At 39.6% G+C, this 17,164-nt stretch overlaps 1 non-coding gene across 1 annotated transcript; it reads left to right on the forward strand.

Annotated features, from left to right (window-relative positions):
• Positions 1-16,001: 16,001 nt before the first annotated feature.
• On the forward strand, positions 16,002-16,109 carry LOC148579995 (small nucleolar RNA R71). The gene has a single exon (XR_015896908.1). It is a non-coding gene; the product is annotated as a small nucleolar RNA R71 (small nucleolar RNA).
• The last annotated feature ends 1,055 nt before the right edge of the window (positions 16,110-17,164 follow it).

Raw genomic sequence — 17,164 nt, forward strand, 5'->3', positions numbered from 1 at the left:
ATTTTTAAAATCACAATTAATGACTTGATTCACAAGAAATCACAAGATATGATTCTAGAACTCAAAGTTTGAATCTTTCTTAACAAGTAAGTAACAAACTTGAAATTTTTGAATCAAAACATTAATTGATGATTTATTTTCAAAAATATGATGTAAAATTAAGAAAAAGATTTTTGAAAAATATTTTTGAAATTTTCGAAAATAACAAAAAAAATTGAAAAAAGATTTGATTTTTGAAAAAGATTTTGAAAAAGATATGATTTTTTTAAATTGAAAATTTGATTTGACTCATAAAAACTACTAGATTTTAAAAATTTTTGAAAAAGTCAAATCTAATTTTCGAAATTTTAAGAGAGAAAAAGAGAAAGATATTTTTTTATTTTTGAATTTTTATGATGAGAGAGAAAAACAAGAAAAATGATGCAATGCATGAAAGTTATGGATCAAAACAATGAATGCATGCAAGAATGCTATGAATGTCAAGATGAACACCAAGAACACTATGAAGATCATGATGAACATCAAGAACACATTTTTGAAAAATTTTTAATGCAAAGAAAACATGAAAGACACCAAACTTAGAATTCTTTAATGCTTAGACATAAAGAATTCAGGAATGCATATGAAAAACAAGAAAAGACACAAAACATGCAAATGCAAAGATCAAACAAGAAGACTTACCAAGAACAACTTGAAGATCATGAAGAACACTATGAATGCATGAATTTTTTTTTCGAAAAATGCAAGATGAACATGCAATTGACACCAAACTTATAACATGACTCAAGACTCAAACAAGAAACACAAAAAATATTTTTGATTTTTATGATTTTCTAATTTTTTTGTATTTTTTCGAAAATTATTTGAAAAACAAAAATAAGGATTCCAAAATTTTTAATATGAATTCCAGGAATCTAGCATTCTTAGTCTAAAGCTCCAATCTGAGGGTTAGGCATGGCTTAATAGCCAGCCAAGCTTTAGCATATAACATCAGAGAATATACTGCTCATTACTTATCAAAGTAACTTGCCTCTATGCTGATGGTTTGGAAGCCTTGGTGCACGAATTGTGAATCACACTTTTCACAACGCGTACCACTAACCAGCAAGTGCACTGGGTCGTCCAAGTAATACCTTACGTGAGTAAGGGTCGAATCCCACGGAGATTGTTGGTTTGAAGCAATCTATGGTTATCTTGTAAATCTTAGTCAGGAAGTCAATTATGTTTATCAGTTGAATTGTGAATAACCAGTAGAGCATAAATTAAAAGTTACTTGTTGTGCAGTAATGGAGAATATGTTGGAGTTTTGGAGATGCTTTGTCCTCTGAATCTCTGCTTTCCTCTGTCTTCTGATTCACGCACGCACGTCCTCCTATGGCAAGCTGTGTGTTGGTAGATCACCGTTGTCAATGGCTACCTTCCATCCTTCCAGTGAAAACTACGCTCACGCGCTCTGTCACAGCACGGCTAATCACCGGTTGGTTCTCGATCCGGTTGGAATAGGATTTACTATCCTTTTACGTCTGTCACTAACGCCCAGCCTTCAGGAGTTTGAAGCTCGTCACAGTCATTCAATCATTGAATCCTACTTGGAATACCACAGACAAGGTTTAGACTTTCCGGATTCTCATGAATGCCGCCATCAGTTCTAGCTTATACCACGGAGATTCTGATTAAGGAATCTAAGAGATACTCATTCAGTCGGATATAGAACGGAGGTGGTTGTCAGGCACACGTTCATGGTTTGAGGAAGGTGATGAATGTCACGGGTCATCACCTTCATCACAGTTAAGCGCGAATGAACATCTTAGATAGGAACACGCGTGTTTGAATGGAAAACAGAAATACTTGCATTAATTCATTGAGACACAGCAGAGCTCCTCACCCCCAACAATGGGGTTTAGAGACTCATGCCGTCAGAGAATACAAAATTTTAGATCTGAAATGTCATGAGATACAAAATAAGTCTCTAAAAGTTGTTTAAATACTAAACTAGTAGCCTAGGGTTACGAAATATGAGTGGACTATGATGGATGATGCAGAGATCCACTTCTGGGGCCCACTTGGTGTGCTGGGACCCACTTGGTGTGTGCTGGGGCTGAGACTTTAAGCAATCCACGTGCAGAGGCCATTTGTGGAGTTGAACGCCAGTTTTTGTGCCAGTTTGGGCGTTCAACTCCAGTTTTTGATCCTTTTCTGGCGCTGGACGCCAGAATTGGGCAGAGGACTGGCGTTGAACGCCAGTTTACATCGTCTATTCTTGTGCAAAGTATGGACTATTATATATTGCTGGAAAGCCCTGGATGTCTACTTTCGAACGCAATTGGAAGCACGCCATTTCGAGTTCTGTAGCTCCAGAAAATCCACTTTGAGTGCAGGGAGGTCAGAATCCAACAGCATCAGCAGTCCTTTTTCAGCCTGAATCAAATTTTTGCTCAGCTCCTTCAATTTCAGCCAGAAAAATACCTGAAATTACAGAAAAACACACAACTCATAGTAAAGTCCAGAAATAAGATTTTTTCCTAAAAACTACTAGAAATAGACTAAAAACTAACTAAAACATACTCAAAACTATATGAAATTATCCCCAAAAAGCGTATAAAATATCCGCTCATCACAACACCAAACTTAAACTGTTGCTTGTCCTCAAGCAACTAGACAAATAAAATAGAAGACTAATAGGTTGAGAAGCAATAATATCTCAGAGTTTTTGAATGAAGCTCAGATTCTAATTAGATGAGCGGGACTAGTAGCTTTTTGCTTCTGAACAGTTTTGGCATCTCACTTTATCCATTGAAGCTCAGAGTGATTGGCATCTATAGGAACTCAGAATTCAGATAGTGTTATTGATTCTCTTAGTTCAGTGTGATGATTCTTGAACACAGCTTCTTTATGAGTCTTGGCCGTGGCCCTAAGCACTTTGTTTTCCAGTATTACCACCGGATACATAAATGCCACAGACACATAACTGGGTGAACCTTTTCAGATTGTGACTCAGCCTTGCTAAAGTCCCCAATTAGAGGTGTCCAGAGTTCTTAAGCACACTCTTTTTTTCGCTTGGACCTTGACTTTAACCGCTCAGTCTCAAGTTTTCACTTGACACCTCCACGCCACAAGCACATGGTTAGGGACAGCTTGGTTTAGCCGCTTAGACCAGGATTTTATTCCTTTAGGCCCTCCTATCCACTGATGCTCAAAGCCTTGGGATCCTTTTTATTTGCCCTTGCCTTTTGGTTTTAAGAGCTTTTGGCTTTTTCTGCTTGCTTCTCTCTTTTTCTTCTTTCTCTCTTTTTTTTTTTTTCTGCAAGCTTTGTTCTTTGCTGCTTTTTCTTGCTTCAAGAATCATTTTTATGATTTTTCAGATTCTCAATAACATGTCTCATGTTCATCATTCTTTCAAGAGCCAACATATTTAACAGTCTTAAACAACAAATTCAAAAGATATATGCACTGTTCAAGCATTCATTCAGAAGACAGAAAGCATTGCCACCACATTTAACTAATTAGAATTTCTCTTATTAAAACTCGAAATTTTATTGCTTCTTATTCAAAAGATCTACTACTTTATTCATGTTTGCTGATGATGAGAAAAATAAACTATAGCTTAATTGGAGATAAAATCAAAATAGATACTAATTACTACTATATGACTTCTAAGGTAAACTTTTTATAAGGACACTGTCACAGAGTTACGGCAGAAATTGGAAATTAGCAACCTTTATTTTGGAGGTATGGGAGTTCCTCTGATCCTTGGGAGACTTGGTATCACAGAAGACTTTTGGCGCTTCAGTTCCCTTAAGTCACGTCCCTGCTCCTCTTGTTCTTTAAGCATATGGGTCAGCATTTGACTGTGTTCCTTCTGTTGTTTTATTATTTGCTCCATAGCTTCCTGTATCTTGGTGACAGACGTCTCAAGATGTTCCCAATATTCTGCTTGAGGAATCTCTGGGAGGAATTCCTGTGCTCTCTTCTTGATATGATCCTCCTGTGCTTGTTGTCTCTCCATTGATGCTTTGGTGATTGACTTTTCAATTAGGATATATTCAGTTATTCCCATCTTGACTCCAGCGTCCTTGCAGAGCAGAGATATCACACTTGGATAAGCCAACCTGACCTCTCTTGAATTTTTGTTAGCAATCTTATAGAGCTCTGTTGAAATCAGCTGATGAACCTCCACTTCCTTTCCCATCATGATGCAATGAATCATCACTGCTCTTTTAACTGTGACTTCAAAACGGTTGCTGGTGGGCAACAGAGAACGCCCAATGAAGTCCAGCCATCCTCTGGCAACTGGTTTGAGATCCTACCTCTTGAGTTGATTTGGGACGCCCTTTGTGTTGGTGGTCCACCTGGCTCCAGGAATACAGATGTCCTCTCCAATTTTATCCAGGCCAATGTCTGCTCTCATCATCCTCCTGTTGAAGGAGTCTGGATCATCCTTTAGCTGAGGTAGCTTTAGTATCTCTCTGATCTTGTCAGGGGTGGTATGAACAATTTTTCCCCTGACCATGGTCCGAAATTCGTAGCAGGCAGTTCCAGATAGTCTTTGCTTGTCAGTCTGCCACATATTAGCATAGAACTCCTGGACCATGTTCCTTCCTACTTTCGTTTCAGGATTAGCTAGGACTTCCCAGTTCCTGATTCGAATTTGCTCCTGGATCTCCGGATATTCATCTTCTTTCAGATCGAATCTAACTTCCGGGATCACTGATCTCAGACCCATTACTTTAAGATAATGGTCTGAATGTTCTTTAGATAAGAACTTCCCTTGATTCCAAAGTGGTTTTGGAATGCTCTCTTTCTTGTCTCTAGGAGTGTATTGTTTCCCTTTGGGAGCCATGATCTTAGTGATTTCGGAAAAACACACCAAACTTAGAGGTTTGCTTGTCCTCAAGCAAAAGAAAAGAAAGGAGAGGGATAGAAGGAGATTGAGTAGCACTTGTTGATGAAGGAGGGGGGGGGGGCGAACCCAATTTAAAGGGGGGAAGGGGTGAATTTTCGAAAAATTGGAGGAGATAAGATAAAAAGATTGAGTTGAAAAAGATAAGATAGAAGATATAGTTTAATTTTGAAAAGATAGGATAGATTTTTGAAAAAGATAATTCTGGATTTTGAAAAAGATAATATGAAAAAGATATTGGAGAAGATATGGATTAGTTGAAAAGATTTTTGAGTGAAAAAGATAGATTTTGAAAAAGATAGATTTTTCAGAAAAGATTTTGAAAAGAGTTGGGTTGAATTTGGAAAGATGGATTTTTAGAAATTAAGGTTTTTTGAAATCAGGGTTCTTGATATGTTCATGTAAACATCATGCATTGATGCATAAAATTTGAAATTAAAATGGAAATACGTGTGGGATTGCTTGGATTTGGCTCCTTCCTGTCCTCCTGGCGTTTGAACGCCCAAACACTGCCTGTTTTGGGCGTTCAGCGCCCAAATGCTGATCTCCTGGGCGTTCAGCGCCCAGTTGCTGCCATTCCTGGCATTCAACGCCCAGTGGGTGGCCATTTCTGGCGTTGAACGCCCAAATGCTGCCATTACTGGCGTTCAGCGCCCAGTGGATGCCCATTTTGGGCGCTGAACGCCCAAAATGCCCCTTTACTGGCGTTTTCTTGCCATTGAGCTCTTTTACTCTGTTTTGTGTGCTGATTCCTTCTGTAACCCTGTAAACTTATACAAATGACTTTGTACCTTAGTGTCAGTGAACTTTATATAAACAAATAAAAATAAAAATAGGGCAAAAATGCTTAGAGGATTGTTGCCCCATGGCTGGGTTGCCTCCCAGCAAGCGCTTCTTTATTGTCTTTAGCTGGACCTTGCTGAGCTTTTAATCTAGCTGCAGCCTTGAGCATTCTTGCTCAGTGTTGCCTTCAAGATAATGCTTGATTCTCTGTCCATTGACAATGAACTTCTTATCAGAATCAATATCTTGAAGCTCCACATAACCATATGGTGACACACTTGTAATCACGTATGGTCCCCTCCACCGGGATTTCAGTTTCCCGGGGAATAGCCTGAGTCTAGAGTTAAACAACAGGACCTTCTATCCTGGTTCAAAGATTGTAGATGACAGCTTTTTGTCATGCCATTTTTTTTATTTTTCTTTATAAAGCTTGGCATTTTCGAAAGCCGTGAATCTGAATTCCTCTAGCTCATTTAGCTGGAGCAATCGTTTTTCTCCTGCTAATTTGGCATCTAAGTTTAGGAATCTGGTTGCCCAGTAGGCCTTATGTTCCAGTTCCACGGGCAAGTGGCAAGCCTTTCCATACACGAGTTGGTATGGAGAGGTCCCTATAGGGGTCTTGAATGCTGTTCTGTAAGCCCACAGAGCATCATCCAAGCTCCTTGCCCAATCTTTTCTACGGGTATTTACTGTCCGTTCCAGGATTCTCTTTAATTCTCTGTTAGAGACTTCAGCTTGCCCGTTGGTTTGTGGATGATATGGAGTGGCCACTTTGTGGCGAATTCCATACCGAACCATGGCAGAGTAAAGCTGTTTATTGCAGAAGTGAGTGCCCCCATCGCTGATTAACACTCTAGGGACACCAAACCTGCTAAAGATATGTTTCTGGAGGAATTTCAGCACTGTTTTGGTATCATTGGAGGGTGTGGCAATAGCCTCAACCCATTTTGATACGTAGTCAACTGCCACCAGAATATAAGTGTTTGAGTATGATGGTGGGAAAGGTCCCATGAAGTCAATTCCCCATACATCAAACAACTCTATTTCCAAGATCCCTTGTTGAGGCATGGCGTAACCATGAGGCAGGTTACCAGCTCTTTGGCAACTGTCACAATTACGTACAAAATCTCGGGCATCTTTATAGAGTGTGGGCCAATAGAAGCCACATTGGAGGACCTTGGTGGCTGTTCGCTCACCTCCGAAATGGCCTCCATATTGAGATCCGTGGCAATGCCATAGGATTCTCTGCGCTTCCTCTCTGGGGACACACCTACGGATAATTCCGTCTGCACATCTCTTAAAGAGATAAGGTTCATCCCACAAGTAGTACTTTGCATCAGTAACTAATTTCCTCTTTTGTATTCTATTGTACTCCTTGGGTATGAACCTTGCAGCTTTATAGTTTGCAATATCGGCAAACCATGGTGCTTCCTGAATGGCAAATAGATGCTCATCAGGGAACGTCTCAGAGATCTCAAGAAAGGGGAGGGACGTCCCTTTCACTGGCTCTATCCGGGACAGATGATCAGCCACTTGGTTCTCTATCCCTTTTCTGTCTCTTATTTCTATATCAAACTCTTGCAGAAGCAATACCCATCTGATGAGCCTGGGTTTTGAATCCTGCTTTGTGAGTAGATATTTAAGAGCAGCATGGTCAGTATACACAATCACTTTTGATCCTACTAAGTATGATCTGAACTTGTCAATGGCGTAAACCACTGCAAGTAGTTCTTTTTCTGTGGTTGTGTAATTCTTCTGGGCATCATTTAGAACGCGACTGGCATAATAAATGACATGCAGAAGCTTGTCATGCCTCTGTCCCAATACTGCACCAATGGCATGATCACTGGCATCACACATTAACTCAAATGGCAATGTCCAGTCCGGTGCAGAAATGACTGGTGCTGTGACCAGCTTAGCTTTCAGCGTTTCAAACGCCTGTAGGCATGCTGTGTCAAACACAAATGGCGTGTCAGCAGCTAGCAGATTGCTTAGAGGTTTTGCGATTTTTGAAAAATCCTTTATAAAACTCCTATAGAATCCTGCATGCCCCAGAAAGCTTCTGATTGCCTTAACATTGGCAGGTGGTGGTAATTTTTCAATTACCTCTATTTTTGCTTGATCCACCTCTATTCCCTTGTTTGAGATTTTATGCCCAAGAACAATTCCTTCAGTCACCATGAAGTGACACTTTTCCCAGTTTAAAACTAGGTTGGTTTCTTGGCATCTTTTCAGAACAAGTTTCAGGTGATCAAGACAGGAGCTGAATGAGTCTCCATATACTGAGAAGTCATCCATGAAGACTTCCAGAAATTTTTCCACCATATCAGAAAAAATAGAGAGCATGCATCTCTGGAAGGTTGCAGGTGCATTGCATAGCCCAAAGGGCATCCTTCTATAAGCAAACACTCCGGATGGACATGTGAATGCTGTTTTCTCTTGATCTTGGGGATCTACTGCAATCTGGTTATAGCCTGAGTAGCCATCCAAAAAGCAGTAATAATCATGACCTGCTAGTCTCTCTAGCATCTGGTCTATGAATGGTAAAGGAAAATGATCCTTTCTGGTGGCTGTATTGAGCCTTCTGTAGTCAATACACATGCGCCACCCTGTAACTGTTCTTGTAGGAACCAGTTCATTTTTTTCATTATGAATCACTGTCATGCCTCCCTTTTTTGGGACGACTTGAACAGGGCTCACCCAGGGGCTATCAGAAATGGGATAAATAATCCCAGCCTCTAGTAATTTGGTGACCTCTTTCTGCACCACTTCCTTCATGGCTGGATTTAGCCGCCTCTGTGGTTGAACCACTGGTTTGGCATTATCCTCCAGTAGGATTTTGTGCATGCATCTAGCTGGGCTTATGCCCTTAAGGTCACCAATGGACCACCTAAGAGCTGTCTTGTGTGTCCTTAGCACTTGAATAAGTGCTTCCTCTTCCTGTGAATTTAAAGCAGAGCTTATGATCACTGGAAAGGTGTCACCTTCTCCTAGAAATGCATATTTCAAGGATGGTGGCAGTGGCTTGAGCTCTGGTTTAGGAGGTTTTTCCTCTTTCAGAAGAAAGTTCAGAGGCTCTTTCATGTCCCCTGAATCCTTCAAATCAGGCTGAACATCTTTAAAGATGTCTTCCAACTCTGATTCGAGACTCTCAGCCATGTTGATCTCTTCTACCAAAGAGTCAATAAGGTCAACTTTCATGCAGTCTGTTGATGTGTCTGGATGCTGCATGGCTTTGACAGCGTTCAACTTGAACTCGTCATTGTTGACTCTCAGGGTTATTTCTCCCTGTTGGACGTCAATGAGGGATCGTCCAGTTGCTAGGAAGGGTTTTCCTAGAATGAGAGTGGCACTCTTGTGCTCCTCCATTTCCAGCACAACAAAGTCAGTGGGAAAGGCGAATGGCCCAACTCTGACAATCATGTCCTCAATCACGCCTGATGGGTATTTAGTGGAACCATCAGCAAGTTGGAGACATATCCGGGTTGGTTTAACTTCTTCAGTTAAGCCAAGCTTCCTGATAGTGGATGCAGGTATTAGGTTGATGCTTGCCCCAAGATCGCATAAAGCTGTCTTGGTGCAATCACCTTCTAATATGCATGGTATCAGAAAACTCCCAGGGTCTTTAAGCTTTTCAGGAAAGCTTTTCAGAATGACTGCACTGCATTCTTCAGTGAGGAGAACTCTTTCTGTTTCTCTCCACTCCTTTTTATGACTCAAGATCTCTTTCATGAACTTGGCATAAGAAGGTATTTGCTCAAGTGCCTCTGCAAATGGAATCTTTATTTCAAGAGTCCTTAGATAATCTGCAAAGCGAGCAAATTGCTTATCCTGCTCCTCTTTCTGGAGTTTTTGAGGATAAGGTATCTTGGCTTTATATTCCTCAACCTTAGTGGTTAAAGAAGCCTTTTTAGAGGGGTTGTTGTCAGCACTTGTGTGTGTCTGATCCCTCACTGGCAATTGAATGCCAGAGTCAGAAGCTGGAGTGACGTTAGACGCCAGCTCCCTGTCTGTTCCTGGCGCCTGAACGCCAGAAATGTGCCCCTGTTGGGCGTTCAACGCCAGATTCTTGCCTGTTTCTGGCGTTGAACGCCAATCCTGCCTTGTTTCTGGCGCTGAACGCCAGTTTTGGGCATGGTCTGGGCGTTCAGCACCAGCCTTCCACCCATTTTCTGGCGTTTTAGTGCCAGAATTATTTTTCCCTGGGCTCTTACTGTCCTCAAAGGAATCTTTGGTGGGTCGCTCCTTTCTTGAATTTTTGATGCCTTGAGGTGGGGTATTTAATGTTTTCCCACTTCTTAATTGAACTGCTTGGCATTCTTCTGCTATTTGCTTTGATAGCTGCTGCTTTGTTTGCTTAAACTGTTCGTCCATATGTACATTAGCTATCCTTGTCTCCTGTAACCTGTCTTTGAATTCAGCTAGCTGCTTTGTTAGAAAATCTAATTGCTGATTGAATTCAGCAACTTGTTTTACAGTACTGAATTCAGCAGTTACTGTTTTAACCTCTTCATTCATGGAAGGGTTGCTGCTTAGATACAGATGCTGATTCCTGGCAACTGTATCAATGAGCTCTTGAGCCTCTTCGATTGTCTTTCTCATATGGATAGATCCACCAGCTGAGTAATCTAAAGACATCTGAGCTCCTTCTGCAAGCCCATAGTAGAAGATGTCTAACTGAACCCACTCTGAAAACATTTCAGAGGGGCATTTTCGTAGCATCTCTCTGTATCTCTCCCAGGCATCATAAAGAGATTCATTATCTCCTTGTTTAAAGCCTTGGATGTCCAGCCTTAGCTGTGTCATCCTTTTTGGAGGGAAATATTGATTCAGGAATTTTTCTGTCAGCTGTTTCCATGTTCTTATGCTGGCCTTAGGTTGGTTATTTAACCACCTTTTAGCTTGATCTTTTACAGCAAATGGAAACAGTAATAGTCTGTAGACATCCTGATCTATTTCCTTATCATGTACTGTGTCAGCAATTTGTAAAAATTGTGCCAGAAACTCTGTAGGTTCTTCCTGTGGAAGACCGGAATACTGGCAACTTTGCTGCACCATGCTAATGAGCTGAGGATTCAACTCAAAGCTACTAACTCCAATGGAGGGTATGCATATGCTACTCCCATACGAAGCAGTAGAGGGGTTAGAATATGACCCCAGAGTCCTCCTGGACTGTTCATTTCCACTTATGTCCATGATGGATCTATGGATATAACTTGGACTGATTTATCTTTTTATTTATTTTATTTTATAAGAAGTAAATACTTAAATAAAATAAAATAACTAAAAAGAATTTGAATTTTGAAATGATAAATTTTTTTTTTTCGTAAAAAAAAATTAGAAATAATTAGTTAAAAAAAAAAACGAAATTTTTGAAAAAGAGGGAAGATATTTTCGAAAATTAGAGAGAGAGAGTTAGTTAGGTAGTTTTGAAAAAATTAAGAAACAAACAAAAAGTTAGTTAGTTAGTTGAAACAAATTTGAAAAGATAAGAAGTTAGGAAGTTAGAAGAGATATTTTGAAAAGATATTTTTGAATTTAGTGAGGAGAGAGAAAAACAATAAGATAGTACAAGATTTAAAATTTTTAGATCTAATGCTCCTTGTTTTCGAAAAATTTGGAGGGAAAACACCAAGGAACACCAAACTTAAAAATTTTAAGATCAAGACACAAGAAAACTCAAGAACACTTTGAAGACTCACAAGAATACAAGAACATAAAGGAAGAACACCAAACTTAAAATTTTTAGAAAACCAAACCAAAATTTTCGAAAATCAAAGGGGAATCAACAAGAAAACACCAAACTTAAAGTTTGGCACAAGATTTAATAGAAAAAAATATTTTTGAAAAAGAAGGTTTTAAAAAGAGTATAAAAGATTCTAACCCAATCAAATTAATGTTCTAGCCAAATGAGTTATGGGACCTTATTAAAGTTTGGCACAGGATTTAATAGAAAAATTATTTTTGAAAAAGGTTTTTAAAAATATGATAGCCAATTACCATGAACATAAACACCACGTTCTAATTAACTGAGCTATAAATTTAAAGTGTTTTAGCAAGGGATAAATAATAAAAGACTCTAAACCAAAAAAGAGAAGATTTTTCCTAATCTAAGCAACAAAATAATCCGTCAGTTGTTCAAACACGAACAATCCCTGGCAACGGCGCCAAAAACATGGTGCACGAATTGTGAATCACACTTTTCACAACGCGTACCACTAACCAGCAAGTGCACTGGGTCGTCCAAGTAATACCTTACGTGAGTAAGGGTCGAATCCCACGGAGATTGTTAGTTTGAAGCAATCTATGGTTATCTTGTAAATCTTAGTCAGGAAGTCAATTATGTTTATCAGTTGAATTGTGAATAACCAGTAGAGCATAAATTAAAAGTTACTTGTTGTGCAGTAATGGAGAATATGTTGGAGTTTTGGAGATGCTTTGTCCTCTGAATCTCTGCTTTCCTCTGTCTTCTGATTCACGCACGCACGTCCTCCTATGGCAAGCTGTGTGTTGGTGGATCACCGTTGTCAATGGCTACCTTCCATCCTTCCAGTGAAAACTACGCTCACGCGCTCTGTCACAGCACGGCTAATCACCGGTTGGTTCTCGATCCGGTTGGAATAGGATTTACTATCCTTTTGCGTCTGTCACTAACGCCCAGCCTTCAGGAGTTTGAAGCTCGTCACAGTCATTCAATCATTGAATCCTACTTGGAATACCACAGACAAGGTTTAGACTTTCCGGATTCTCATGAATGCCGCCATCAGTTCTAGCTTATACCACGGAGATTCTGATTAAGGAATCTAAGAGATACTCATTCAGTCGGATATAGAACGGAGGTGGTTGTCAGGCACACGTTCATGGTTTGAGGAAGGTGATGAATGTCACGGGTCATCACCTTCATCACAGTTAAGCGCGAATGAACATCTTAGATAGGAACAAGCGTGTTTGAATGGAAAACAGAAATACTTGCATTAATTCATTGAGACACAGCAGAGCTCCTCACCCCCAACAATGGGGTTTAGAGACTCATGCCGTCAGAGAATACAAAATTTTAGATCTGAAATGTCATGAGATACAAAATAAGTCTCTAAAAGTTGTTTAAATACTAAACTAGTAGCCTAGGGTTACGAAATATAAGTGGACTATGATGGATGATGCAGAGATCCACTTCTGGGGCCCACTTGGTGTGCTGGGGCCCACTTGGTGTGTGCTGGGGCTGAGACTTTAAGCAATCCACGTGCAGAGGCCATTTGTGGAGTTGAACGCCAGTTTTTGTGCCAGTTTGGGCGTTCAACTCCAGTTTTTGATCCTTTTCTGGCGCTGGACGCCAGAATTGGGCAGAGGACTAGCGTTGAACGCCAGTTTACATCGTCTATTCTTATGCAAAGTATGGACTATTATATATTGCTGGAAAGCCCTGGATGTCTACTTTCCAACGCAATTGGAAGCACGCCATTTCGAGTTCTGTAGCTCCAGAAAATCCACTTTGAGTGCAGGGAGGTCAGAATCCAACAGCATCAGCAGTCCTTTTTCAGCCTGAATCAGATTTTTGCTCAGCTCCTTCAATTTCAGCCAGAAAAATACCTGAAATTACAGAAAAACACACAACTCATAGTAAAGTCCAGAAATATGAATTTTTCCTAAAAACTACTAGAAATAGACTAAAAACTAACTAAAACATACTCAAAACTATATGAAATTATCCCCAAAAAGCGTATAAAATATCCGCTCATCAAGCCTCAGTCCAAAAGAATTTAGACATGGCTTTATAGCTAGTCAGGCTTCAACATGCTTCATGAAACACTAGAATTAATTCTTAAAAATTTTGAAGAAAAATATATTTTTGAAAACATTTTTTTTTTCGAAAACAAAGGAGAAATTTTTGAAAGGTTTTTGAAAAATTTTTGAAAATAAAACAAAAAGAAAATTACCTAATCTGAGCAACAAGATGAACCGTCAGTTGTCCAAACTCGAACAATCCCCGGCAACGGCGCCAAAAACTTGGTATGCGAAATTGTTACTCAGGTTGTGAATTATTGTTCGAAATTGATTCCCTGGCGATGGCACCAAAAACGGATGCACAGAACCATGGTCTAAACATATCTTCACAACTTCGCATAACTAACCAACAAGTGCACTGGGTCGTCCAAGTAATAAACCTTACGTGAGTAAGGGTCGATCCCACGGAGATTGTTGGTATGAAGCAAGCTATGGTCACCTTGTAAATCTCAGTCAGGCGGATATAAAATAGTTATGGAGTTTTCGAAATTAATACTAAAATAAGGATAGAAATACTTATGTAAATCATTGGTGAGAATTTCAGATAAGCATATGGAGATGCATTCATTCCTCTGAACCTCTGCTTTCCTGCTGTCTTCATCCAATCCGTCTTACTCCTTTCTATGGCTGGCTTTATGTAAGGATGTCACCGGTGCCAATGGCTACTTTCAATCCTCTCGGAAAAATGGTCCAAATGCTCTGTCACAGCACGGCTAATCGTCTGGAGGCATCACCCTTGTCGTTGGTTGCATCCTATTCCTCTCTGTGAAAATGGTCCGATGCGCTGTCACTGCATGGCTAATCATCTTGGAGGTTCTCGATCATACTGGAATAGAATTTACTATCCTTTTGCGTCTGTCACTACGCCCAGCACTCGCGAGTTTGGAGTTCATCACAGTCATTCAATCCCAGAGTCCTACTCGGAATACCACGGACAAGGTTTAGACTTTCCGGACTCTCATGAATGCCGCCATCAATCTAGCTTATACCACGAAGATTCTGATTAAGATATCTAAGAGATACTCATTCAATCTAATGTAGAACGGAAGTGGTTGTCAGGCACGCGTTCATAGGGAATGATGATGATTGTCACGTTCATCACATTCAGGTTGAAGTGCGAATGAATATCTTAGAAGCGAAATAAGATGAATTGAATAGAAAACAGTAGTACTTTGCATTAATCTTTGAGGAACAGCAGAGCTCCACACCTTAATCTATGGAGTGCAGAAACTCTACCATTGAAAATACATAAGTAATGGAGGTCCAGCCATGGCCGAATGGCCAGCCCCCAAACGTGATCAATAGATCAAAAGATAATCCAAAGATGATCCAAAGATGTCTAATACAATAGTAAAAGGTCCTATTTATAATAAACTAGCTACTAGGGTTTACAGAAGTAAGTAATTGATGCATAAATCTACTTCCGGGGCCCACTTGGTGTGTGCTTGGGCTGAGCTTGAAGTCTACACGTGGAGAGGTCATTCTTGGAGTTGAACGCCAGCTTTTGTGCCAGTTTGGGCATTGAACTCCACTTTGCAACTTGTTTCTGGCGCTGGACGCCAGAATTGGGCAGAGAGCTGGCGTTGAACGCCAGTTTTCGTCGTCTAAACTTGGGCAAAGTATGGACTATTATATATTTCTTGAAAGCCCTGGATGTCTACTTTCCAACGCAATTCGAAGCGCGCCATTTTGAGTTCTGTAGCTCCATAAAAGCCATTTTGAGTGCAGGGAGGTCAGAATCCAACAGCATCAGCAGTCCTTCTTCAACCTCTGAATCTGATTTTTGCTCAAGTCCCTCAATTTCAGCCAGAAAATACCTGAAATCACAGAAAAACACACAAACTCATAGTAAAGTCCAGAAATGTGAATTTAACATAAAAACTAATGAAAACATCCCTAAAGGTAACTAGATTCTACTAAAAACATACTAAAAACAATGCCAAAAAGCGTATAAATTATCCGCTCATCAGTTTTGCTTAGAATTCTCTGTCTGTTGCTGAGAAGATGATGGAAAAGGCTTGCTATTGCTAAACCTGTTTCTTCCACCATTATTGTTGTTGAAACCTTATTGGGGTCTCTGTTGATCCTTCCATGAGGGATTTAGATGATTTCTCCATGAAGGATTATAGGTGTTTCCATAGGGTTCTCCCATGTAATTCACCTCTTCTATTGCTGGGTTCTCAGGATCATAAGCTTCTTCTTCAGAGGAAACTTCCTTAGTACTGCCTGTTGCTGCTTGCATTCCAGACAGACTCTGAGAAATCATATTGACTTGTTGGGTCAATATTTTGTTCTGAGCCAATATGGCATTCAGAGTTTCAATCTCAATAACTCCTTTCTTCTGAGCTATCCCATTATTCACAGGATTTCTTTCAGAAGTGTACATGAATTGGTTATTTGCAACTATTTCAATGAGTTCTTGAGCTTCTGCAGGCGTCTTCTTCAGATGAAGAGATCCTCCAGCAGAGCTATCCAATGACATCTTGGATAGTTCAGACAAACCATCATAGAAGATTCCTATGATGCTCCATTCTGAAAGCATGTTAGAAGGGCACCTTCTGATCAATTGCTTGTATCTCTCCCAAGCTTCATAGAAGGACTCACCATCCTTCTGTCTAAAGGTTTGGACTTCCACTCTAAGCTTACTTAATTTTTGAGGTGGAAAGAACTTTGCCAAGAAGGCATTGACTAGATTTTTCCAAGAGTTCAGGCTTTCCTTAGGTTGTGAATCCAACCATGTTCTAGCTCTGTCTCTTACAGTAAAAGGAAAGAGCATAAGTCTGTAGACTTCAGGGTCAACCCCATTGGTCTTGACAGTGTCACAGATTTGCAAGAACTCAGCTAAGAACTGATGAGGATCTTCCAATGAAAGTCCATGAAACTTGCAATTCTGTTGCATTAGAGAAACTAATTAAGGCTTAAGCTCAAAGTTGTTTGCTCCAATGGCAGGGATAGAGATGCTTCTCCCATAGAAATCAGGAATAGGTGCAGTAAAGTCACCAAGCACCTTCCTTGTATTGTTGGCATTGTTGTTGTTTTCGGCTGCCATGGTTTCTTCTTCTTTGAAGAGCTCTGTTAGGCCCTCTAGAAAGAGTTGTGTTTTGGTTTCTCTTAGCTTTCTCTTCAAGGTCCTTTCAGGTTCAGGATCAGCTTCAACAAGAATGCTTTTATCTTTATTCCTGCTCATATGAAAGAGAAGAGAACAAGAAAGTAGGGAACCCTCTATGTCACAGTATAGAGATTCCTTGAGGTGTCAGAGGAAAAAAAGAATAGAAGGAGGAGGTGGAGAAGAGGGAATTCGAACTTATCAAGAGGGACAGAGTTCGAATTGCACCTTGATGAGGAGTCTTAGTCCTTTAAATAGAAAGATGTGAGAAGAGGGGAAGAATTTTCGAAAATAAATTAAAAAAAATTTTGAAATAATTAAAAAGAAATTTGAAAATTTGATTGAGATTTTCGGAAACTAAGATTGGGAAAGAAATCAAGTGATTTTTTTTTTTTGAAAAAGATTTTGAAATCAGAAATTAAAAAGATATGATTGAAAGTTAATTTTGAAAAAGGGTGTGATTGAAAAGATATGATTGAAAAGATATGATTGAAAATCAATTTAGAAAAAGAAAGTTTTTAAAATTAAAGTTGATTACTTGACTAACAAGAAATTAAAAGATATGATTCTAAAATTTAAAGTTTGACCCTTTC

This window comes from Arachis ipaensis, chromosome B10, assembly GCF_059453495.1.
Source record: "Arachis ipaensis isolate K30076 ecotype BB chromosome B10, ASM5945349v1, whole genome shotgun sequence".
Lineage (NCBI taxonomy): Eukaryota > Viridiplantae > Streptophyta > Magnoliopsida > Fabales > Fabaceae > Arachis > Arachis ipaensis.